At 40.1% G+C, this 27261-nt stretch overlaps 1 protein-coding gene across 1 annotated transcript in view; it reads right to left on the bottom strand.

Moving 5' to 3' along the window:
- Window positions 1-25150, bottom strand: part of LOC142108423 (G-protein coupled receptor 4-like) — a 42699-nt gene extending 17549 nt beyond the window's left edge. Inside the window, exons 1-2 of the mRNA XM_075192054.1 lie at window positions 25085-25150; window positions 23561-23692 (exon numbers count right to left, since the gene is read on the bottom strand). The gene's annotated coding sequence lies outside the window, so the exon portion shown is untranslated. The remainder of the gene's footprint in view (window positions 1-23560; window positions 23693-25084) is intronic.
- Between the last annotated feature and the right edge of the window lie 2111 nt (window positions 25151-27261).

Here is a 27261-nt window from a genome sequence, read left to right as displayed (position 1 = left end):
AAAGTTCCAGTCCTCCTAACAAAGTTCAATGGAACTTCTTGCAGAGAAGTGTTAAGAATGTGGGGTGACCACTATAAATGTCTACATTTTTGCAAGACCAGCTGCTTTGTCGCACTTCAGAGGTACTGATTGTATACATTTTTTTGCTCAGGAATGTGGAGCTAAAAAGCCCCAAAAACATTGACTTCCACTAAGCTTCGAAAGCTTGTTGCTACCTTGTCAAAAGTTCTCAACTTAAATGACACAAAGTTAGGTTAATTGGCAGACTTTCTTGGACACGACATTATGGTGCACCAATAATATTACCACCTCCCTGAAGATACCCTGCAATTTGCCAAGATCAGCAAACTTTTAATGGCTCTTGAGAGGGGGATACTAGCTGAAATCAAAGGCAAACATTTGGAAGAGGTTAACATTGATTCAAATGGTAGATGTAAAATATTCTATCCAATATATGGATTGGATTTTTTACCTTTTAAATCAGTAATTTATATACTGTATTTTTATTAAGAAGCTATTCAGCTGCAGAGTGACGAGTCTGAGGATGAGCAATCCCATGAACCAGAGTCAAGAAGGCATGTGATCTGTTTACACCTTTCTTTCACAATGTAAGAATCCGGCAACACAGAACCACCAAATTGGTGTAGTACAATACTTTGTTACTTAAAGCACTTTGTTTTCTCTCTGTTTCTCAGATTAATCTATAATGGGCAATTCTACTCTCTTAAGGTTATAAAGCAGTGAATAAGAAAACCTGGGATGGAGAGGATGTCAATGCTGTGGAGAAGAAACTGATGAAGTTACACAGACATGAAGGGTGCCCAGAAAGCGTGATTGTGTCATATGCATCATGGATGAACCATCTGATATTAAAAAATTCTAATTAGCTGTGAAGTTTTATGTAAAGAGCCAGATAACAAATATAAATAAAAATAAAAATGTTTGAATACACAGTTGCTAACTATTCATCTTAAAGCAGTGAGTATAACCTGTTTGACTAGTTGTCAGTCTGGTTGTTTATGGATGTCATCATAAGGGGGGAATACATGAAATTGTCTGCACAAGGCAGTGAAATGCTAGTCTTTTGTTTCAGGTCAAATTGAAAATCTCGAGTAATAACTGTGGTTACAAACAGCTGATTTATCACATTTTTTTATGCTGTGTATGAGTAGAAAGTGCCACTGGTAGCACAAGCTGCCAACTTGGTAATGGTAGCTAATGATAACCAACTATAGATGGTGGAGTATGAAATAAATGGATACCATTCACTTTAAATATGTGTCGCTTTGTTGGTGGACCTTGAAAGGAGAGTGGGTTGAGGACAAGGGGCAGAACCTTCGGGTTATATCAAAGCACTATACACTTCTCTGATGACAGAAGAACATTAAATCAGGCTGTAGAAAACTATAGAGGGAGGCTGACCTCTTTGTAGGAGCATAGGTTTAACACTCTCTCCCTTGGAGTATATGAATGCCAAAGTTGCTAATACAAGTGGCCCAGAACAGGACATAGTAGAGTTTATCATACCTCTATCTTAAAACTCCTCTAGTGTCCTGCTTCAGGCATGTTTTGTATTTTCTCTGAAGGCCAGCCGCTGTCTGAGATCACAACTATAGGGATTGTTAAAAACTGTCAGTCAAGCAATATACCTAAGCATGTCCAGCTTGCCCTATTGTCAGAGCTCTGAATACCCTGTGATGGTAACAAACAAGTAGAAAAATGTTAAATGAGTGTTGACTCCTTAAAGAAAATCTACACTAAAATTTGCATGTTTCTGCAATGGGTGGGTAAGGAAATAAATTCAATGTTGGCCCAATGATAATATAAGATAATAGTTTCAAAGATATTTGAAACTAAGCTATAATAAAAATAAGTCAATTTATACAAAGCTAAATGTAGTAAAGAAAGAAATAAAAACAGATATTTATTTGAGGTAGATTATTGGTTCAAAACTCCAGCATTCATACTACATATTATTGCACAGCACCACAAAGGTCAGCAGTAAGTATTTCTACATATTGGTCAGAATTGGAGGTTAGGAAGTGACTTCATGGAAGGAGTGTTGCAAGTGTCACACTGGACTTATTCTGTGAAAACGAAGAAATATGCAAGTAGATGACAGTATGATAAACTTTCAGTTACTATAGATAGCATTCATATACAGAAATGGTAGATTAAAAATTAGTAGGAAAGGAAAAGAGATAATTTCTTTCATAATTGGATCATGGGGAGTACATCATAAATTAGTAAAATTATAAAGACTAAGGGGAATAATCATTTATTCATGGCACAGATGAGCTCTGCTGTTTGGTTCACAGAGGGATTTGCTATATTGGGATAATTGTATATTTCTTTATGAATTGAGTTGCAAATCTTTTCTTTATGCTTGAAACAGGAAAATAAAGTTGTTTAAAAAGTTATTTTGAGTTTCAAAATAGTCATTTTATTGGATATTTTTCTAATTTGCTATTGATTTTTATATGTTTCATATAATTTGTTGTTGATACATATCATTTTATATGACTATTTTATTAACTCCACTTCTCTAAAAAAAATTCTATGAGCAAACTACATTTCAGTTTACATTTTTATGCTTTATGAATATCTTTAAATGGGTGCATCTTTGCTCGTAGTTTGAAACCTGTTATAGAAAGCAATTATTTAGCGGACTGAATACAATATGGGCAGATAGCGGTAAGAAAGATAACAACACTGATACATTATCTGTTCAGGCACATCTTTTGTACATTCAAGGTGGCTTTCAAACAGTACCCAAATGATGGCACATATTGTAGCATTGCCTAACAATATGAAATGCTCATGAATCATACATAACTAGGGATGTGCACCGGCGACTTTTGAGGTCTCGTGTTTTGTGTTTTGGATCCGGATTTTCGTTATTTTTGAGGTTCGGATTTGTCTCGCAAAACACTTGACGAAAGGTCTCGGTTCGGATTTAAGGTATTGGATTCGGATTTTTTTTGAAAAAAACATAAAAAGTTTAAAAATCAAGTTTTTGGGCTTATTTTCACTCCTAGGCTATTATTAACCTCAATAACATTCAATAACAAGCATTTCCACTAATTTACAGTGTATTCTGAACACCTCACAATATAGTTATTAGTCCAAAACGTTGCAACAAGGTATCTTTCTGGACTGCGTAGAGGAGTGGGTCACCACAATATATTATAAACCCTGAACTTTTATGATCCGCACCAATAATTGTACCCGGACTGCGTAGAGGAGTGGGTCACCACAATATATATTAAAAACCCTGAACTTTTATGATTCGCACCAATAATTGTACCTGGACTGCGTAGAGGAGTGGGTCACCACAATATCTTAAAAACCCTGAACTTTTATGATTCGCACCAATAATTGTACCTGGACTGCGTAGAGGAGTGGGTCACCACAATATATTAAAAACCCTGAACTTTTATGATTCGCACCAATAATTGTACCTGGACTGCGTAGAGGAGTGGGTCACCACAATATCTTAAAAACCCTGAACTTTTATGATTCGCACCAATAAATGTACCTGGACTGCGTAGAGGAGTGGGTCACCACAATATATTAAAAACCCTGAACTTTTATGATTCGCACCAATAATTGTACCTGGACTGCGTAGAGGAGTGGGTCACCACAATATCTTAAAAACCCTGAACTTTTATGATTCGCACCAATAATTGTACCTGGACTGCGTAGAGGAGTGGGTCACCACAATATATTAAAAACCCTGAACTTTTATGATTCGCACCAATAATTGTACCTGGACTGCGTAGAGGAGTGGGTCACCACAATATCTTAAAAACCCTGAACTTTTATGATTCGCACCAATAAATGTACCTGGACTGCGTAGAGGAGTGGGTCACCACAATATATATAATAAGAAAACCATCAACTTGTATGATTCGCACCAATAAATGTACCTGGACTGCGTAGAGGAGTGGGTCACCACAATATATATTAAAAACCCTGAACTTTTATGAATCGCACCAATAAATGTACCTGGACTGCGTAGAGGAGTGGGTCACCACAATATCTTAAAAACCCTGAACTTTTATGATTCGCACCAATAATTGTACCTGGACTGCGTAGAGGAGTGGGTCACCACAATATCTTAAAAACCCTGAACTTTTATGATTCGCACCAATAATTGTACCTGGACTGCGTAGAGGAGTGGGTCACCACAATATCTTAAAAACCCTGAACTTTTATGATTCGCACCAATAATTGTACCTGGACTGCGTAGAGGAGTGGGTCACCACAATATATTAAAAACCCTGAACTTTTATGATTCGCACCAATAATTGTACCTGGACTGCGTAGAGGAGTGGGTCACCACAATATCTTAAAAACCCTGAACTTTTATGATTCGCACCAATAATTGTACCTGGACTGCGTAGAGGAGTGGGTCACCACAATATATTAAAAACCCTGAACTTTTATGATTCGCACCAATAATTGTACCTGGACTGCGTAGAGGAGTGGGTCACCACAATATCTAAAAAACCCTGAACTTTTATGATTCGCACCAATAATTGTACCTGGACTGCGTAGAGGAGTGGGCACTGGGCACCACAATAAATTATATAAAAAACCTTCAACAGATCTGCATTACACTACACATACGGCTGCTCCTCCATCCTCTCCATCATATACATGTTGGAGTTTTAGCGTGTGACAACCTCTTGTTTTTGATAATGTCAGTGCATTTTGAATATTTTTCAATTTGCCCCACACCACTGAATGTACTTTATCTATGATACGCAATACGCATCTATCTATCTTGACTGCGTAGTGTGGTGGCCCCGGTACACAATTTGGTACCGAGGCCACAATATAATTAAAAAACCCTCCACGTGTCTGAATTCCACCAAACAAGTATCTGGACTGCATAGTGGGGTGGCCCCGGTACCCAATTTGATACAGTCATATTATACTTTTGGTAAAATTGGTTTATTTTGTTCCTCTTTATGGTAATTAATTAGTAATAGAATTAAAGTAGGAAATAGAATTAAAGTATGAAATAGAATTATAGTAGGAAATAGAGTGGTATAGAGTTGTAGTGTGGTATAGATAGAGTGGTCCACACAATATAATAATAAAACCCTCAACTGGTCTGAATTCCACCAAACAAGTATCTGGACTGCGTAGTGGGGTGGCCCCGGTACACAATTTGGTACCGAGGCCACAATATAATTAAAAAACCCTCCACGTGTCTGAATTCCACCAAACAAGTATCTGGACTGCATAGTGGGGTGGCCCCGGTACCCAATTTGATACCGGGGCCACAATACCTCCTCCAAACATGGTACAGACAATTCGTCATTGAGAGACCCCAGACAGACAGGGTCGAAGTGTTATTGTTTGACTTTGTAAACCCAAAATATGTCCCTGTTGCACATAGTCGTGCAATGAAGACTGACTTTTTCATTTAAAGGCACGATCTTTAAAGTGTAGTGTTTGTAAGTCTAAGTCATATTATACTTTTGGTAAAATTGGTTTATTTTGTTCCTCTTTATGGTAATTAATTAGTAATAGAATTAAAGTAGGAAATAGAATTAAAGTATGAAATAGAATTAAAGTAGGAAATAGAGTGGTATAGAGTTGTAGTGTGGTATAGATAGAGTGGTCCACACAATATAATAATAAAACCCTCAACTGGTCTGAATTCCACCAAACAAGTATCTGGACTGCGTAGTGGGGTGGCCCCGGTACACAATTTGGTACCGAGGCCACAATATAATTAAAAAATTGGGCATCAACTGTCACCGTTGTTTAATATCTGATACACCTAAATATGGACTGCACAGTGGAGTGGCCCCGGTAGTAAATTTGGTGCCGGGGCCACAATACCTCCTCCAACTTCCAAGTGTAGTGTTTATAAAGACACACAGCGTCGAAGTGTTATTATTAGTTGACTTTCTTAACCCTAAAATTGTTCCTGTTGCAAATATTCGTGCAATGGACAGTTACTTTTCTATTGAAAGACTCAAGCTTTCAAGTGTAGTGTTTATAAAATATAAACAACAATACAGTAGTTTTAGAGCACGTCAATACCTCTTGTTTTAAATTATGACACGGCATTTTACTTTTGGTTTAATTTCTTGAATTTTTTTACATTTGGTTTTACTTTTTGAACATGGCAAACGACTGTTGCTTGGTCATATAATGCAAAAAAAAAAGTTCCAAGATGGAATTGTCCTTGGGCCCTCACACCCACCCTTATGTTGTTGAAATAGGACATGCACACTTTAACAAACCAATCATTTCAGCGACAGGGCCTACCAAACAACTTTGGCTGAAATGATTGGTTTGTTTGGGCCCCCACACCAAAAAAGCTATTCATCTCTCCATGTACAGACTAAACAGGCTCTACTGAGGCAAGATGTCGTCCTCATCCTCAACCTCTGATTCCTCTCCCCCTACAGTGTGTACTTCCTCCTCATCACACATTATCAATTCGTCCCCGCTGGACTCCACAACCACAGGTCCCTCTGTAGTATCTGGAGGGCAGTGCTGTACTTCATTGAGGAATTGATTATTCATTTTTATAAACATCATTTTTTCAACGTTGTGAGGAAGCAACCTCCTTCGCCGCTCACTGACCAGGTTCCCCGCTGCACTAAAAACTCTTTCCGAGTACACACTGGAGGGGGGACAACTCAGGTAAAATAGAGCCAGTTTGTACAGGGGCTTCCAAACTGCCTTTTTTTCCTGCCAGTAACAATATGGACTGTCTGACATGTCTACTTGGATGGTGTCAGCAAAGTAATCATCCACAATTTTTTCTATTGTGACAGCATCCAATGCAGCGAGAGTAGACATGTCTGCAATGGTTGGCAGGTCCTTCAGTCCGGACCAGATGTTATCAGCATCCCCGCCAGTGCCTCTTTTGGGAAAACTGAGCTTTTTCCTCGCAGCCATAGATGTGGAAGAAAATGAGGGTGGAGCTGTTGGCATGTCACGGTCCTCTTCAGAGGACAATCTCCTGACCAGCAGGTCTTTGCACCGCTGTAGACTTGTGTCCGCCGGAAACAGAGACACAACATACGCTTTAAACCGAGGATCGAGCACGGTGGCCAGAATGTATTCCTCTGACTTTAAAAGAGTGACCACCCTCGGATCCTGGCAAAGCGTACGAAGGGCTACATCCACAAGAGCTACATGCTTGGTGTAATCGCAATGGCTTACCAGCTCCTCCCTCACTTTCTCCAGCTGCTTCTGCAACAGCCTGATCAGGGGAATGACCTGACTCAAGCTGGCAGTGTCGGAACTGACTTCTCGTGTGGCAAGTTCAAATGGCTGCAGAACCTTGCACAACACGGAAATCAGTCTCCACTGCGCTTGACTGAGGCGCATCCCCACTCCTTTGCCTATGTCGTAGGTGGCTGTGTACAGCCCTGAATGGCCTTTTGCTGCTCCTCCATCCTCTGCAGCATATAGAGGGTGGAGTTCCAGCGCGTCACAACCTCTTGTTTGAGGTGATGGCAGGGCAGGTTCATGCTTTTTTGATGTGCCTCTAGTCTGCGGTAGGCACTGGCTGAATGCCGAAAGTGTCCAGCAATTTTGCGCGCCACCGCAAGCATCTCCTGCACACCCCTGTCACTCTTGAGGTAATGCTGCACCACCAAATTAATGGTGTGGGCAAAACATGGGACGTGCTGGAAATTGCCCATATTTAATGCCCGCACAATGTTACTGGCATTGTCTGACACCACAAATCCCCATGAGAGTCTAAGTGGGGTAAGCCACTGGGAGATAATTTCCCTCATTTTCTCTAATATGTTGTCAGCGTTGTGCCTCTTATTAAAGCCTGTAATGCACAATGTTGCCTGCCTTTGCATGAGCAGCCATTTTGTAGATGCTGCTACTGATGCAGCTGTTGCTGTTGCTGCGGAAGGGGATGCATCTACCCAGTGGGCTGTCACAGTCATATAGTCCTTCGTTTGCCCAGAACCACTTGTCCACATGTCCGTGGTTAAGTGGACAGTGGGTACAACCGCATTTTTAAGAGCACTGAGGACACTTGATCGTACTTCTCTGTACATTTTTGGTATCGCCTGCCTAGTGAAGTGGAATCTCGTGGGGATTTGGTACCGGGGACACAATACCTCCATCAACCCTCTAAATCCCACTCCACTGATGGCGGACACCGGGCGCACGTCTAACACCAACATTGCAGTTACAGCCGCAGTTATACGCTTTGCAATAGGGTGACTACTATCGTATTTGGTGGTCATGGCAAACGACTGTTGGACGGTCAATTGTTTTGTGAAAGACTTAGCGGTCTTACGACTTCCCCTCTGGGAAGATGACCGACTAACAGCAGCAACAGCAGCAGTGGCAGTAGTAGGCGTACCGCTGCAGGATTCCTCGGATGAATCCCGTATTGAGGAGGACTCAGTCTGGCTGCTGACTTGGGCTGCAGGACTGAATCTGATGGAGATTGTGGAGGAAGTTGACGAGGAGGGTGTTGCTGGTGTGTATCCAACTGGACCACGGGATTTAGGTGTCCCTGTACCGATGAGGGTCCTAGCCCCAGTTCCTGAACTAACCACTGAACTATGAAGGTTATTCAGGTGACGTATAAGGGAGGATGTTCCTAGGTGGGCAAGATCCTTACCCCTGCTTATTTGAGCTTTACATAAGCTACATATTGCCATACATTGGTTGTCTGGATTTGGATAAAAATAACTCCAGACCGAAGAGGTGCATTTTTTGGTCTTCTGACCAGGCATGACGATGGGCTTTTTCATCCCATGGACATCAGCTGTTTCCCCCCCTGGTGCCTCATTTACAATAACCACATCACCATCCTCATCATCAAGTTCCTCCACAGCGCCAGCTACATCATCAATAGCCTCCTCCCGAGCCACCTCTTCCCGTACAGTGATGGGAAGGTCAGGCTTGACAACCACCAACACCCTTGGACTCGCCTTGGGGATTTGTGATAATTTCTCTTTAGAAGGCAGAGTTGTTTGCTGTTTTGTTGCTGACAGCATAACTCTCTTCAATTTTTTGTAGGGGGGGGGAGGAGGAGGAGGGCTAAGATCCGTGGGTGAAGCTGAACCACTAGTCATGAACACGGGCCAGGGCCTAAGCCGTTCCTTGCCACTCCGTGTCGTAAATGGCATATTGGCAACTTTACGTTTCTCCTCAGATGATTTTAAGTTTCTCTTTTTGCTACTTTTTCTTAACTTGGGCTTTTTGGATTTTACATGCCCGGTACTACGAGATTGGGCATCGGGCTTGGAAGACGACGTTGATGGCATTTCATCGTCTATGTCATGACTAGTGGCAGCAGCTTCAGCATTAGGAGGAAGTGGGTCTTGATCTTTCCCTACTTTATCCTCCAAATTTTTGGTCTCCATTATATGTAGCACAAGATACTGCAGAATGTGTGAACTTGGTAATATTGCAGTACCAATGGACTTATACTGCTGGATTGGTTTTGCAAATTTGGTTATAATTATTATATATATTTTTTTTTTTACATTTTTTATTTTTTTTTACTTTTTTTTTATTTTTAAAAAACTTGGGAATAGTGGGGAAATAACTATGCCCTTAGAAGCACAGAGCACAGGACACAGCACCACTGGACTGAACAGGACACGGCACAGGACCCAGCAGCACTACGGAACTCAGCAGGACAGAGCACAGGACACAGCACCACTGGACTGATACTGCAGAATGTGTGAACTTCTTAATATTGCAGTACCAATGGACTTATAAATTATAATGCTGGATTGGTTTTGCAAATTTGGTTATAATTATTATATATTTTTTTTTTTTTTAAATTTTTATTTTTTTTTACTTTTTTTTTATTTTTAAAAAACTTGCGAATAGTGGGGAAATAACTATGCCCTTAGAAGCACAGAGCACAGGACACAGCACCACTGGATTGAACAGGACACGGCACAGGACCCAGCAGCACTACGGAACTCAGCAGGACAGAGCACAGGACACAGCACCACTGGACTGATACTGCAGAATGTGTGAACTTGGTAATATTGCAGTACCAATGGACTTATAATGCTGGATTGGTTTTGCAAATTTGGTTATAATTATTATATATTTTTTTTTTTTTTTAATTTTTTATTTTTTTTTACTTTTTTTTTATTTTTTAAAAACTTGGGAATAATGGGGAAATAACTATGCCCTTAGAAGCACAGAGCACAGGACACAGCACCACTGGACTGAACAGGACACGGCACAGGACCCAGCAGCACTACGGAACTCAGCAGGACAGAGCACAGGACACAGCACCACTGGACTGATACTGCAGAATGTGTAAACTTTGTAATATTGCAGTACCACTGGACTTTTACTGCTGAATGTGTGAACTTGGTAATATTGCAGTACCAATGGGCTTATACTGCAGGATTGGTTGTGCAAATTTTGTGGTAATTAAAAAATATTAAAGTAGTTTTTGGTATTTTTTAAAAAAACTTTTTTTTATTTTTTTAAACACAGGGGAATATTGGGGAAATAACTATGCCCTTAGAAGCACAGAGCACAGGACACAGCACCACTGGACTGAACAGGACACAGCACAGGACCCAGCAGCACCACTGACCTCAGAAGGACAGAGCACAGCACACAGCACCACTGGACTGATACTGCAGAACACAGCACAGCACAGCACAGCACAGCACAGAACTAAACAGCACAGAACTAAACAGCACAGAACTAAACAGCACAGAACTAAACAGCACAGAACTAAACAGCACAGAGGACCACCTAACACACCCTCCCTCTACCCTGATCAATGCCCGAGTGAAGATGGCGGCGACTAGCGGGGAATTTATAGGATCCGAGTATCGCGAGATCCGACAACGGGATTATGAGTCAGAGCCTCAGTTTCACTTTTGAATTTGGCGCCAATACCCGGATCTGTCTCGGATCCGACTCGGATCCGCAACGTTCGGGTGGGCTCGGATTTCATAAATCCGAGTGCGCTCATCCCTATACATAACCCTTCAGAAAGCCTGGTTTCTAATGCATGTGCGCAAAAAAGTGAGCGAGATAATGCTGAAGATGATGAACATTCAATATTTACCAGCTCAGAGTTGCAGTACTCTCTACAACAGGGTATCACTAACTTTTTAGTATCAATGCTGATGAACCAGTATTGACGGTAAAGCAATAGTTTTAGCCCATCTGCTGTTTCCACTAGAACCAAACACATTTTTCTAGACTGACTTCCAGGGTGAGGCTTAAAAATGCCCCAATGTCTGAAGAAGATATTTTTACAGGAATATGCTTTGTTAAAATATTGTATATGGCTATAAAAATAATGGCAAGATACAGTTGGATGGCTCATAACACAAGCTGACTCAAGGCTGACTTTCGACTAATAATACTATTATGATTCTTATTCCAGCTGACATTTTGTTTTAAATAATAACAACAACAACATAATAATAATAATAACAATAAATTGTCCACCAAATGATACAGCTCCCAAATTGTATACAATCTAATGGAGCCCAAGGGCTAGATTTACTAAGCTGCGGGTTTGAAAAAGTGGGGATGTTGCCTATAGTAACCAATCAGATTCTAGCTATCATTTATTTAGTACCTTCTACAAAATGATAGCTAGAATCTGATTGGTTGCTATATTATTATTATTATTAATATTTATTTATAAGGCGCTACAAGGCATCCGCAGCGCCGTACAGAGACAAACAAAATCACAATACAATGGGAGACAGCACAGTACAGTAAACACAGCAACTCAGTACGCTCAATGCACAGCTAGAGAGGGCGGGGAAAGGGGAGGGAGGATCCGAAAATGACGGGGCCCAAGAAGGGGGGCGCGGAAGACAGGGAGACCCCCAGGGGGGAGGAGGGAGCGAAAGTGGACGTGGGGTGGAGGACCTTTGAGGAGGAGGGCTAAGTAGCTGGAGAGCAGAGTTAGAAGTGGTGGAACATATAGGCAACATCCCCACTTTTTCAAACCCGCAGCTTAGTAAATCTAGCCCCAAGTGTCAAACATAAAATGTAACCCCAGCTGTCCAGCATATACCACATTCCAAAGGATCAGGCTCACTTGTCCCAATGCAACTGCTTCATTGCTACTTGTATTTTCACCATGTGACAGTAATGTGTAAAGTGACATGCCACACTGGAGGTATTAGGTTATGTAAAATGTCACAATCATTTTATTAGGTAAAGAGGCAGAGATATGGTAGCAGTAGTGAAGCTAATTGCAAATGTGACGCCCCTTAAACTGATTACTATTACTAAAATACGCCTATTGTGGATATCTTGCTATACCACACCTGTGAATGGGATCAATAGAGACCAGGCTAACCTGTAGTGAACTTGTGTGTAGAAGAAAGAATTCAATATACTCATCGTTAACTGAGACCCGAGAAGCTATTAGTACAGTGAGCAATGTCCGAGTCGAGTCCAAGTCAAAAGCCTTAAACTTGTCTGCTAAAATTGAGGGAGTGTGCCAATGCAGGGCGTGATTAAGGGTTCTGTCCACTCTAGGCTAATACACTCGTAGAAACCCCTCTCTTTCTACTCCAGGCTAAAACGTGCTAGGTAAAAACAAATTGGCCCTTAATTTAAAATCCGGTTTCCTTCATCCCACCGCCCCACCACCACCACCAATGTTAATGTGCCAATGTTTTTTGAAGCTCAGCTCCACTTGGGTTTTTAAAAGGGTCAGGGCAATATTTTTCATTCATTTCATTTTCATTAAAATAAGTACTGTATAGCAGAACGATGGCATGAACAAGCACTACTGAGTGTGAAGATGTGAAGGAGGAGGGAACTGTGACACTGGCTCCTGCCACCATCCTTGTCTCTTCTAATTGCTTATTCTGAAACGTCTGCCCAAGGATGACTCATTGTCTTTAGCCTTTACCATGGGAATACATCTAGATTAAAACCTTCCAACATTTTTCTTTCATGTTATATTATGGAGAACAACTATTCTCTAATATTTTACAATGAATGTCAGTTTATACTTCTCTTTGTCACTATTTTGCATCCCCAAAAATGTTGTGACCCCCAAAATATTTGTGCCCCCAGGCTGCAGCCTAGTCAGCTTATTGGATAATCGGGCCCTGGCCAAGTGGAGAGTTGAATATCAAAGTGCCATCAAGAGACAGACTAGGCAGATTTCTGACTAGTGAGAGCCAAGTGGAGCTGCAGACACACAGCTCATGTAGAGGTGGACATACATCTGTTTTATTAGCTATACTGAGCATGTGTAGCAAATAATTGTATGCATATATCCAGTCACAGATTTTGATGCATTATCAATTTTTTACGACTGGAGAGGATGAACAGGGGAGTGAAGAGGCTGATTTAGCATAGACCATGTGCAGTAAAAGCTTGTTGTCATAATTGTGAGACTGATGTAGACCTGGACACAGGTGCAAATACACGTATCAGGATCCATATCTTTTGCAGATGCTGAAGGGCTTCAATACACATATGTCATGATCTTACCTGGTCCCCGCTCCGCTGCGCTGTCAGCGTTGTCTGGCAGCTGTGTCCGCTCTGGCAGTTCAGCGCTGTCTTCCGATGGCGCCGCCCCACTTCCGGGTTCTCCCAGCGTCAAGTCATGTGACTCCTGGGCAGGGAATTCCAATCTCTTTATCTACTCTGCTCTGACACGCTACCTGTGTCAGAGCAATGTGTTTCCTGTTCCTGGCTACCTTTTCCTGTGTACCTGACTCCTGTAATCCTGCTCCCTGTGTACTCCTATATTTCCTTAGACTCCTGTGTACCAACCTGGCTGTGACCTGACTACTCTTTGGCTTTATCCCTGGCACCGCAAATTGGACTGACCATCCCGTGTACCGACTCGGCTGTGTTCTTGACTACTCTCTGGATTTCCCTCTGGCACCGTATACCTGGTGACCTCCTGTGTACCGACCCGGCTGTGTTTCTACTCCTCTGGATCCAACTCCTGCTACGCACAAAACTGACCTCGTGCATCAAACCGGTTTCTGCTCCAGACCTCCAGACCCTGGAATTCACGGTTAGTGCCTGTATTTGCATCACCTTGTCATATTGCCTGTTTGACTACCCATCACTTAGAGCCTTCTCCCTTACGTCAGTAGGCTAACCTGGGGGCCGCGACCTGTTGTTCTTCGGCAGCAAAGTCCACCCTACCTTGCGGTGGTTCTTGGTGAAGACCGGAAGGCCGTTAGACTCCGCACCCTAGGTAAGCCTGTGTTAATACTGACTAAGGCATCAGAACCGTAACAACATATACATAATGCAGCAATACACTAGTTTGCTGCTTCTTATTGCTTGATCGACCCCCTTGATGATAGTACTTCATTCATTAGTGTGGTCAAGAGGAAAGCAATACATGTTTATATTTAACTATTGGTGTCTGTATTTAATTATGTTTTATATGGTAAATGAGACTTTCACATTTATAAATAATACTGTCAAGACACTATTCTCTATTGTGTATATTTGACACTTCATTAGATTATTAGAATGTGTATAAATAGGGCTTCTCATTTACTATTAACACTGTTAAGCCACTGTGTGTCACTGCACACACTCTGCAGAGTGCAGTCTGAGTGTTCCGAGGACACGTCAGGCAGACACACAATCCAGTGCTCAGATAGGAAGTGTGTTCACACAATTTCCGTTTACCAAAACCATGAACAGTTTCTAAAATTCGTGTGGCAAGGAGAGACATACCAATGTCACGAACACGCTCCCAGCTTCCGTGACTTTGGGTGTTTACTGTTACACACGATTCCAGCCCACAGTCTCTCTCTACCTATCACACAGTTTATAGACCTACTGAATCGCCCCCCCACACACACACAGCGCTCTCACTCCCCCCGCCCCATACACTTCAGGTTAGCCACCACCTGTTGAATACGGGCAATAGGCCCTCAATATATTGTCCAACACTGGCACACAAGGCTTCTGGCTACCCACAGGCTAGCAAGGCCCACACCAGCAAACAAAGGGTTAACTCTTCACACCTCCATACTGTTACACAGATGTAAATGCAAGCACACACTAGGCTTGTAAGTCAAATGTATCAACAAATCCCACACTGGCATTCAAAGGGTTGACTTGGTCGAGCTATATTCTTCTTGACAGGCTAATGGATTCATTAAAGTATCAAGGATGCCACTTACTAAATTTATAGATTTAATATACAAAGGTACAAGGCATTCAAATATAAACAAAACAATTAATAAACAATTGACATAACATACACAAGCAAAGCAGTTTAAAATAAAAGGCGTTACATTCAGAGTATAACTTAATCTGTGCCATAGAAAATTGGCTAGGAAGATGGACAGCTTACCAATGTGGATTGATTTTCCCAAAAGACTGACAATTTGTTGTAACTGGACCCAGCTTTTAAAGACACTTCCATACCTGTCCTCACCTCCCAGGGGTTGTGGTCTGTGACACTTTTTCCATTCACCATTTGCATGTTGTCTGATTTACTACCCAATTCTACTATGTGACCTAACTTTTCTGTGGAGTGTCACCCAGACCCATTTTTATTATTAATAAATCCCCTATGAAATTGTCCATCTTTTGATAAAAAACAGGCTTATACTCATTTCCTCAACTTCTCTGTGTGGCAGAATTCTTAATTTGACATATGAGCTGCCATTCATCATTCTAATGAGGAATTTGTGGTTGATCACTACTTTTATTGATTTTAAGTGGCATATTTTAAAACTGAATTATTCTTGTCTATACACTATAGCCAAGTCAGCACCATGCTGAGCAGTTCTAAAAAGTCTGTTCAGTTGTTAAAACTCCATCCCAGGCAAGGATACATCTCACCACAGGGGCCTTTGAAGTTGCTAAAGGTGATATTGCTATCTTTTAACACTGGGATGTGCAGAGCCATCGAATATACACACAGACTCTCTAGCTTCATATTTTACACTTTAGTAGCTCAACCTATCAATGGATTAATTTGATATACCATATTTACACTGCAGTTATGATTTAGGCTTAATTCCCCACAATTATGTGATGGGTTAACCCTTATAAATAACTGTAAGTTCTCTCTGTTCACGGCAATGGACATTAATTGTTTTAGGTTTGTCAATTACTCCTTATGTGTTCACAAGAGAAATGAAGGTTATTGTCAGGATAAGGGCATACATATGATTGGATGAAATAGAATATTTAATGTCATTGCCCAATTAAAATATTACATTGAGACATAGAAGTGAGCATGATTTTCTCCTCAGATAATAGATTGTCTCCTTTTTAAAACATTTGGTCAATTTGCCCAATAGGAGGTAATTTGGTTGAGCAGACCCTTTGTGAGGAGACTAGCTTAAGATATGCAGATCCATTGTTTTGATCCGGTATTCCACTTCCTAATTGACTTTCTTTCAATAGGTAGTGTAAACCCAAATGAGCCACTAGGTGTAAAATAGAGAGAGCCATATGCCTAGGTGAGAATCTTGCAAAAGACAGCATTTGCAGGCTGCCTATACAGGTATATAGAAATATGAACTTCAAAGAAGATGTCTTCAAATTTCATATTTTGGGAAATCTGGGCGCCACTCCATACTGAGGAGGAGAAATCAGACCAGGGTTGTGAATTACAGGTACTGGCGGTATCATGGAACAACTATAATCACATGTCTTTGGGAAAGGTATGTCACATTGTCATAATTCCATCATGTTTGGTATTTAAATGTGTGGGAGATTATGACCGGTTTATTGAAGGGGGAGTTATGTCTCTGGGATATATCTGTGGAGAGTTACCAAACCTCAAAACTTTTGAAATATTTGTGAGCAAACTATAGTGACACTCAGGGGACATCCCTGCCCCCCTATTAGCATTAACACTGCCCCTGTGAAGGCCGTCCCATTTTATTTTGCTTAAAAACCCTGTGTTGGGAAGGGGCAAATTGTCAGTTTCTTGGGGATCAATCTAATTGAAGAACTGTCCATCCTTTCTGCCTACCCCATTCATACAGATTATTATACGCAATATGCTCTGTACTTTCATCCCATTTGTTTTTATAACTGTTTGCAAATTTTTTATTTGTATGTCAAATCTTTATCTAATTGTTTTTTTTTATTATTATTATCTGTGTTAGTGGTCGCGGCTGCTCCAGGCACCGCTGCGACTCTCCTGCTGCTCCTAGTGACGTCCCGGCCGTTGCTACGGCAACCAGGGCGTCACTTCCGGTTTCTGTGTCCCGGTTGCCTGGGCAACAACCGGGACGCTTTGGTCTTCCTGACGCCGCGCCCGGCCAGCTGTCAAACAGTCGGGCGCGTGCGCACAGGATTAGGTAGGGCCAGCCCTGCAAGGCTGTGTAGGATCAGCTAATCAAGGCTGATTAGAGATTAGTTTACTGCTGGCACTCTGCCTATTCCATTGGCTGCAGGCTCTGCATATTTATCATACTGCAGCTGAGGACACATTCTGGACTGTGTCCTGATTGTCCATCTGTACTATTTAAGGCAGTGAGGACTGAGCCTCACTGCCGGTTATAGCGTTCTGTCCTCAGTCCTGCTGCCTGCTTGTACTATCCGTTTAGGTTCCTGCTACCTTAGATTTGACCACCCGTGTTTGACCCCTGCTTGTTTTTGGACCTGTGACCCTTCTCTTCTGACCTTGACCTTTTGCCTGGAATTCGGATTTTGCTTCTCTGCCTGTGAGTTTGACCCTTCGCTTGCCCTTGGATATTGCATCTGTGCCTGTGACCTTTGGACCTTGGATTTCTCTTATACTACAGTCCACCAATCACTCCACTTCTGGGAAACTCCTTTAAGTCAGTATACGCTACTCGACCCTCGGTCGGCCCGCAGCCCAGTCTGTCCCCACCACTAGGGGCTCCCACGAACACCTGGCCTTCTGAGTAGTTCCCGAGTTTCACTGTACTGACTTGGGAGTTCCTAACAATCTGTAAGTATTGTACCTTCTGTATATTAAATCTAACAATTTAATAGTTCTGTCCTTGTTGCTCTAAAAGAATCCATTGCCTGTGTAGAAGAGATAAGATTGCTTGACCATGCTAAAACCTTTCATTGCTGAGGTGTGAATTGCAAATACATTTGTATACCAAACCTAGTGAGTGCCTGCATGTACATTTGTGTAATAGAGCCTTGAGGGGTTAAGGGTTAACCCTTTGATTGCTGGCACCTTGCTAACTGTGTGTAACAAAGAGTGCTTATTACGTGCCATTGTGGGACAGGATATAGGGATCCTATTGCCCATATTCAATAGGTGGTGGCAAGACCGCATGTGGGTGTGATTGTGTCAGCATTGTTTGAGGTGATTCAGCACATCTGTAGCCTTAGGGAAAGAGGTGAGTGTGAGATTTGGGCTGGAATCCGGTGTTTGCCCTTACAGTAAGCTTCCAAGCAACGAGTGCGCAGAGGGCGGTTTGTGACAGATAAAGGGGTTCAGGAGTGGTTTCATGACAAAATAGATGTGATATATTGTATGACTGGTGGAATATACTATAAGATAATAAATCAGGGAGTAGCTTGAGAGGGCTTATCCCTGACAGTTATCATTTCTTACCTCCACCAGAGTGGTGTACTCTTACTAATATAGTTAGATATACCTTATTAGTCCATACAGACCATCAGTAATCACAGATACTTATCTATCTCCCTACTAAAAAAAACTAGGTTCCACAACACAGAAAAATTCCATCTTCATGTCATCTCTGTCTCTATATTCCTAGGGATTGACCTGGACATTACCTTCCTCTCTCCATCTGTTCCCCAGAGAAAGCTGGAAAGTTTCAAACTTGTGGTCAGATCCTTTCTCCACAGCTCTCAGGATACTCTTTGAGGTGTGGATCAGAAAACAGGGAAATACCTAGCTTTGTCTCCAAGCTTAATTCTTGCTCCACTTCACTACAGGGAGACACAATTTCTTCCAGGAAGACTTCTCAAACTGAAATGTCCTTGGTCTGCACACATAACATTAACAGACCAGGCGATGGAGGAACTCAGCAGTTGGCTGCTCTTTGCTCTTCCCACACCACTTCAATGTCTAATACTCAGGGGCCACTTTCCCCTCAGGCCTGTTACGAATGGACAACAAAATAGTTATGCCCTACATAAACCTAACTCTAGGAGAGCTGTGGGGAAAGGTGTCCCCTTACCAGTTATAATGCATGAAGCTCATTGGTCTTCCTCCTGTACATTTGTTAGACACTACTGGAGACCAACAGAGATAGTTCCTCAGAGCATCCAACCAACAGTTGCTGGCATTTCTACCCTCTAGCTTTTGCTAAATGGCAAGCCCTCCCAAAGAACAAAATGCAAGTATCCCTTTCATCTTCTCTATAGAGTTAGCCTGTTGTTTGCTCTTGGGATCAGGCTTTCCAAGGAATCTGTAATGGGAAACGGGTACCCTGCAGAAGGTTAATAAACAAGTGTGATTACATCCTCCATACTTGACTGGAAGTGGCACTCTCAGTCTGAGGCTTCTGACACAATACCTTGGCCCTATCCAGTTGTCATAATTTAATTAATACCAAATGTTCCTTTGAACTTGTGCACAGTTACCAGTTTGCTTCTTAGTGCCAATGAGATAATACATCATTACGGTATTCTGAATTACATTGTTAGTACTCATCTCTATGGAAGCAATTTGTGCGATTCAATGTTCGCAGAAATTAAAAGATTTCCCCATACTCTTGACTGCATTTTGTCTCTGGTCAATTGCCATCTTTAGTCTTCAGTTTCCCTGGCAGTAACATCTTACATGTATAGAGCAAAGCTCTGAAAAGCTCTATCGCCTGCGAGAATGGTATAGGGTTTTTCACCCCTTTATAAGAATACCCATAGTGTTAATTAATTATATCAAGAAATGACAGTTTTCATTTATAGGGGGCCAATTCAATTCTGCCGAGAATAACACGGTGTTGGCAGTTTTACCGTTAATATGGTAAAACTGCGCATAATTACCCTTAATGCGGTAATTTCAATGGTGGATTTTTACTCGCGGCTCCCTGAGCCACGAAATGAAATCTAGGCTAAAATTACCGTATTAACGGTAATACTGTTAACACCGCGCTATTCGTGGCAGAATTAAATCAGCCCCATAGGGTGGGACCTAAATTCCCCACGAAGTAGCGGTGCGATAACGCTATTACCGTCATTAAGGTAAATTTAACCTGGCTTTCTGCTTACAGCTCAGGAAGCTGCGAGCAAAAAGCTGGCGTTGAAACTACCATAATAACATTAAGCCTGTTATTATCGTAATAACGCTAATAGTGTGCAGGCCCCCAAAGTACCGCCACGCTAAAACTATTACCGTTATTACGGTAATAGTGAGCGTAATTACCATTATTACAGTAGTTCTAACGCCGGCTTTTTGCTCGCAGCTCCTTGATCTATAACGTAGCGGTACTTCGGGGGGAATTGAATTCCCCCCATAGTATGGAAGTCAAACGACATACCATATTTTAAAATAAAATATGAATTTGTTACATAGTTAAGGAAATAAATAAAACAAATCTGGTATGGGATTATATGCTGCTGCATATTGTACAGTGTTGCACTGTTTTGGCATATTCAGGGCATCAACGACAATGTTGTAGAAGTTAACAATGGTTTTTATGTAAAATATACACCATTAGGATTTGGGTATTTCATGCAATTGTAATGGAAATGTCCTATAAGACAAGTGCTTTGAAAACATTTTTTTTTTTACAATAACAATAATGGTAGTTAAATTACAGGCTTTGCTAAGAGCCCAGGTAAAATTCTTAGCTGTTAACTTCTCTTAACAGTAGTTGCAAGAAATCATATTGCAGATTAAAACATTATGCATTATTTATTATTTTCAAAAGGTTAAAATGTAATAAATATATTCTGTTATATGGTGAAGATGGGTGTATATCTGAGAATCAACTCAAAAATTACTTAAAGCTGCAGATCATGAAAAGAACATGCACAATAGAGAATAATGTAAGATCTAAAATGCTGTAAGTAAGAATAGCGTATATAAGCTCTATATGCTGAGTCATAGGCATCTCAAGATACATCCACCTCTGCTTACATGGTACATATACTTACACCCAGATACACTTACACCAGGGGGTAAATGTATGATACTCTGGTTTCTTCAACTCCCGCGAGTTGGGCGAGATGACAGCTAAAATTTAAAGTGGCGCTGCCTTGTAAAGGCAAGTTTTCCTTTACAAGGCAGCGCCTCTTTAAATTTTAGCTGTCATCTCGCCGAGCTCGCGGGAGTTGAAGAAACCGGAGTACCATACAGTTACCCCCAGGTCATAAGCATAAGAAACGGTTTTTTTGACATCTGTTTTGATAGCGAAAACGTATTTGCTGATATATAGATGATTTGTTTATTATTTGGAATGAAGATATTAATTTAACACTCATCTCCAGCATGTTTACAGGTAATCTTCAAACCATTGGCAGAAAAGAGGTTCTTTAGTGAGTGCAAATATATTCTTCTAAAAACCCTATACTATTATTTGTTTCATTCTCATAGATCCGTCACTCAGCCTGCACAAACAGCTGTCCAGTAAGATTAGAAAAAGGGAGGTATGGGATGTTTTGGAGGGTTTTTTGCTGGGTGGGGAAGAGGGGGCCCAGTCTGTTTCATTTGTACTGGGCCGCACCATTTCTGATGGTAGCCCTGTAATCAAGTACAATATATGATGAAACAATTTATAGACAGAGGATATCCCTCAACTTTAGTACAGGTTGCTTATTGGGTATTGGAAGCTCGAGACCGTGGTGATCTATCAAGGACTTCTGTCATGAAAAATAGAGATAGAATATTGAAAGAGAAAAACACATTTATTCCATTTATGCCTAAATATGACTAAATATAACTCTGCATATATGGGTATTAAAAGGATCCTTAATAAAAAATATTCTATTCTTAAACAAGATACTATTTTGAAACCTTTGATAGGGCAGCGACCAAATGTCATCTTTCGGAAAAATAAAAACCCTAGAGATATGATTGCCTCTAGTGTTTTAAGAGGAGTAAAGTAACTCATATATCAGGAGAACTATCAAGGTAGAGAATTTAATACATGGCTCCCTATACGTCCTTTGGGATGCTATAAATATAATCATCATAGATACAAAACATGAAGCTTTATCTCTAATAAAGTAGCAAATCTCACTTCCAGTGTGCTGAAAAAGAGTTATAAAATTCAAGAGTTTATTAATTGCAAAACTACATATATGTTATCTTTTGGAGTGGCCTCAGCAATATATTAGGATGACTGCTCAATCTCTCAAACTTACATTTATGGAAGGAATATATTGAATAAATTAAATACACATAGTTTTCCAAAGCATTTTTCAGTGATACATAATGGAAATCCAGAGGGCTTAAAGTTAACGGTTATAGAAACAATAGGTTTTACTAACTGTATGGGAGATAGGTTTAAGAGATTGTGCAAGAGAGAAGCCTTCTGGATTTTTAAAATACTTACACTATATCAAAATGGTCTAAACTAAACATAGGAGTTCAATACCTTCTTTTGAGTAGTTTTGCATTGTTGAAGATTAACAATCTTCCCTCTCATTTCCTCCTCTCCCCCCTGGGGGTCCCCCTGTCATCCGTGCCATCCTTCTTGGGCTCCGTTGTATGCAGACCTTCCCCTCTCCCCTCCCCCACCCCTAGCTGTGCTTTGAGCTCTCAGAGTTATTGTGCTTATTGTTTACTGTACTGTGCTGTCTCTCCTCGTATTGTAATTTCGTTTGTCCCTGTACGGCGCTACGGACACTTAGTAGCGCCCTATAAATAAAAATTAATAAAATAATACCATTAATAATTCGGAATTATGTATACTATTTAGGATTTCATTATATTACAATATTAATTTTTCATATATTATATTTATTGCTTATTTATTATTTTATATTTTTTATACATAATGTTTGCAAATTACTGTTTATATTATTTTTATTAACGTATTTTTAGTATTGTAAAATTTATATGATGATTAATAGAAACGTAGAGTAGGTGGTTAATGAATTGCATCACAACTTTTGACCTATTTTTTTTGCTTGATTTTCTGTGTCTCTTGGTGCATATCTCATTAATTGTAGTTGGATGCCTTGGAACATCCATCAAGATAATTCATTATATGCAGAATCTCTGGGATTGGGATATATTGATTGTTTTAATATTTATTTGTACCATATTTAAATTAAATGACTATGCATATACTTAACATGTTTAATATTGCACTTCTGGGTTTTTTACAGACTGAGAATATTTGGTTGTATCACATTTATATAAATAGTAATCTTGTTCACAGTAGCAGCATCTTTGAAAAAGTCGGCCCTTCTAGGATGAAACACGTCACAATTATTTACAGCAGGCTTGGAGATTTCACTGTTCACTTACGCAGAGATGCTGGTCCTGTGATCGCAACTTGGGAAACCGCTATTAATAATGCACGGCTTGAAATACATACATAGGTTAGAAATATCTACCTAACTAGTAAATTGGCCACTTACCTTGCAGAAAACTCTCTGTGACCTTTATTGGTCTCATATGTTTATCTAATCCGTTACTATCATATATGAGATATTACAAGAAGGATATTCTCACCTGATATCAGAGCTGTCAATTAGCGCAACCTGAATTCACTTGGTGTAGGAGAAGAAGTCAAAGGAACACTATCTGCAGGCTTAGAATCCATCGCTAACTGGAGATTCAAATTTTCACCATGGATTGTGGATGCTGTAATATATTTGTACATTTCTTATAACTGCACAAGTTTTAATTCTTAACATCTCCTACCTGCAGCTGGTAAATTAATTTTATATCTATTCATCTAAATGTATGTGATATATGATATTGATATATGAAATTTTTGCACATATTGTTTTATATATTTTTATCGTGTAATAAAATTATTTATTTTACCTCTCCCAGGGAATGAATTTTGCTGTCTATTTTAATATATATATATATATATATATATATATATATATGTTTATAACCCAGATTGGGAGTACATGCTATACCTTTGGTGTTATATGTTATAATTCTTATTTATTATTTACAGCTCTAGTTGCCTGTTTGTGTATATGTCTATTTGAGTCGAGGAGGAAGATACAGTTTGGTGTGAGGTGTCTCCGGAATGTCCACAGAGACACCTCACATTGATGCTATGCCTGGAATCTATGCTCATTGCTGGCAATGTATGCAGCGCAATGTCCGTGCACCACATCACCAGCAAATGAATCTTCCCTAATATTTAGCAATTTTCTCCCTGCATATTTAGCTGCTGAAATATACGATAATTATATCTTATAAGCACCTTTGGTCCCTCTTTGTAAGTTGTTTGCATGGTGCATTTGCTATTACGTTTGTTTTGCATTTAAAAAGTTATATAATACAGCATGTTTAAGCTCCCTTCTCGTATTAAATCAAAGTAGCAAAATATGAATACTAAAATACACCCACAAAATCATAAAACATAGGCATAAACAATGAAAAAAGCACCTATCAGCTTCAGAGTGGAATCTGCGATCAGCCAATCAAAAGCTGCTGCCTGGTGCTGGTGACCATCAGTGTTATGCATTTGCACCAGCCCACAGGCATACACAAGTAATACAACAATTGACACGATTATATGCATCTCTGTACGAGTCTGTCTCAGTTCACATTTATGCAAACTCTGCCTTACTCCCTGTACTCGGTTGACATTTGTAAGCCCTTCTCTCCCATGTTCTGCATCTCCTAGCGTAAGGAGACGCAAGTATCAAGTCAAGTATTTGTTTACCGCTATAGGCGTATGCTTCTTTTTGTGGGCATGCGGAGTACTAATTTGCTTATTTTATGCCAAGCAAATAGGTGTACACCCAACTCACATGAGCTCCACAATGTCTACAATATTTAAATCATTGCAGCTTATATAGATTTGAGTTATGGATGAATGCCTAGAGATATACAATTCATTCCAAAATGTGCCTTTTTATTTTCAAAAGAATGTGAATTATGGCTGAAACACATTTATGCAGCCGTTTTTAAGTACTACTTTCATATATTAAAAAATATATATTGTAAAAGAGGAGCGTGCTGCTCATTTAACCTTCCAAAGTAGCTGTGGTTGTAAAGATCACGTACCTCTGTCTGCAGTATGGTTTCAGAATGAAGCTTTGCGTTGCTCTGCAGCCTGTGTTCACTGCTCTGCTCTATAATATCACACAACTTCCTCTTAATAATACAGGACTCTCACAACAAAATTTATCTCCACACAATTTCAGAAAAATACAGAAATAAATGACCACTTCCATAGAACATGTTGACCTTATACTGGATGTTTCGTCAGTTAAGTGTTATGCAAAGCTATGGTAAAACAGCAAATGGATCGTTGAACAATAAACTTTTGCTAACTTAATATTCTGGGGGTGTCAAAGAAAACTATAGGCAGAACTATAAAACAAAATGACTGATACCAATGTTTGTTTACTAACTATAAAATATGAAGTTTAGGGTGCAGTAGTTTGGCACAAATGCAGGTATTTGATCAACACATACATATTTTGTGCATGACCAATTTCTGCTTTTGAGAAGTGCCTCCGAGCAAACTGGTATACTGGCATTGGTACACTTCTACTCATCAGGCTGCTTATATTTTTACAGGTTGATAAATTAATCAAAATGAAAAAATCACCCTGTAAAATGTGCTAGAATTCTAGATGTATTGTTTTATTGCGTCAGTATAATTGTATCTATAGTTTCCCTATGGTGTTTCAACTGCTCCAGGTTGATTTGGTGCTCCAAATGTTTCCCATATAGGTCAATTACCAATTACCATCATCACCATGGATGTGAAAAAAAAGTTATTTTGCTCAATGGCCACATGCTCATCAGCCAATATCCTCGTTCTACATCCCTTCAAACTCACCTAAATGCAAAACAAACAAAGCGTTGTTATCTATTTAGTGTCAAACGAATGACAACATCCAATGCAGCACAAAAGCTGCTCAGAGATCACGTGAAACAAATCTGGTCGATTTTTTGCCTCTGTAACTAGAGGTAGTGATAAATCAGGGATATAGCTTATTTAGATTTCACCAAGGTTTTTGACACAGTGTCCCCCTGCAAATTATTTCAGAAACTGAAAATCCTATGATGTGACTCACAGATAGTGGAATGGATATAGGTTTGACTAAAGAATAGGAGACAGTGTTGTAGTCAATGGTGTAAATTCAAAGGACAGGCTAAAGGGCCATTTATCACTAGGCAAGAAGGAAACTCAGTTTAAGAAGCGTTTTCACATATATTTGGCTTTAACAAGATAACAACCAACAGTTTGGTCACAGATATATATTTAAAAAACAAACATGTAAAAAGGGGACAGTTGAGGAAGAGTGTTGACAGATCCTCTATAACAGAATAGGATTATTATTGATGGGTAGATTATCCAATCAGCTCTCCAGACATACTGCATAGGGAGTAGCTCGAAAACAAAATTCTCCGGGTGCTACAGCCTTGAGAATAGTAGAAACTGTATGTCAGTGTGGGAAGGAAAACCAAGGTTGCTGGAGGTCCTGGCAGTTGCACCCACTTGATTTTACTACTTGGTTGTGAGTGGGCTGAAATGTAGATTAATACTCCTGGAATTCTCCTTTATTTAGTGCACAAATCTTCTTTTGCATGTAGCTTGAATAATAATTTTTCTTTTAAAAAAGTCCCTGATAGCCAAGGTTTGGAAAACAGGTTTGGAAAAGAGGAAGTACAAGGTCACAGCTATACAGCTTCTGACATGATTTCAACGTTCTATTCATTTCTAGATTGTAAAGGTTCTGGTTTATCTGTGCTCCCTCTGTGTAAAATATACCCGAAATGCAACAAATATTTGATGGCAAGTTGTTGTTTTTATATAATCAGTGTAGCGAAAGTATCTTACATCACAGAAAGTTTGTTGTTTTCTAAAGTATTTTGAAGGTAAAAACAATAACTTAATTCTAGTGTTTTATCAGGTGAATCATAATAATTTTGTGGGTCTTGTACCTTTTGAATCTGATCAATCTTGTTGATTTCCTTATAATTATCTATATTTGTTACATTCTGGGTACAATGATTGTGAAGCCACCTAGGTATGTGCCAGTATTAATATGAGAAAAATTGGAGAATTACACTCACTGTCTATTTCCTTTCCTTGAAGTTCTCCATGGCAGCCCTTACAATGGGTTAACTCCCTAATCAGCTGAGTGTAGAAGGAACAAATGAAATACACCTGGAGGGTATATAAGGTGACTTCTCCTTCATACCAGTGTTGTTAGTAACTTCCAAAG

The sequence above is a fragment of the Mixophyes fleayi genome, chromosome 1 (genome assembly GCF_038048845.1).
Source record: "Mixophyes fleayi isolate aMixFle1 chromosome 1, aMixFle1.hap1, whole genome shotgun sequence".
Classification (NCBI taxonomy): Eukaryota; Metazoa; Chordata; class Amphibia; order Anura; family Limnodynastidae; genus Mixophyes; species Mixophyes fleayi.
This window is presented reverse-complemented; position numbering and strand designations above follow the sequence as displayed.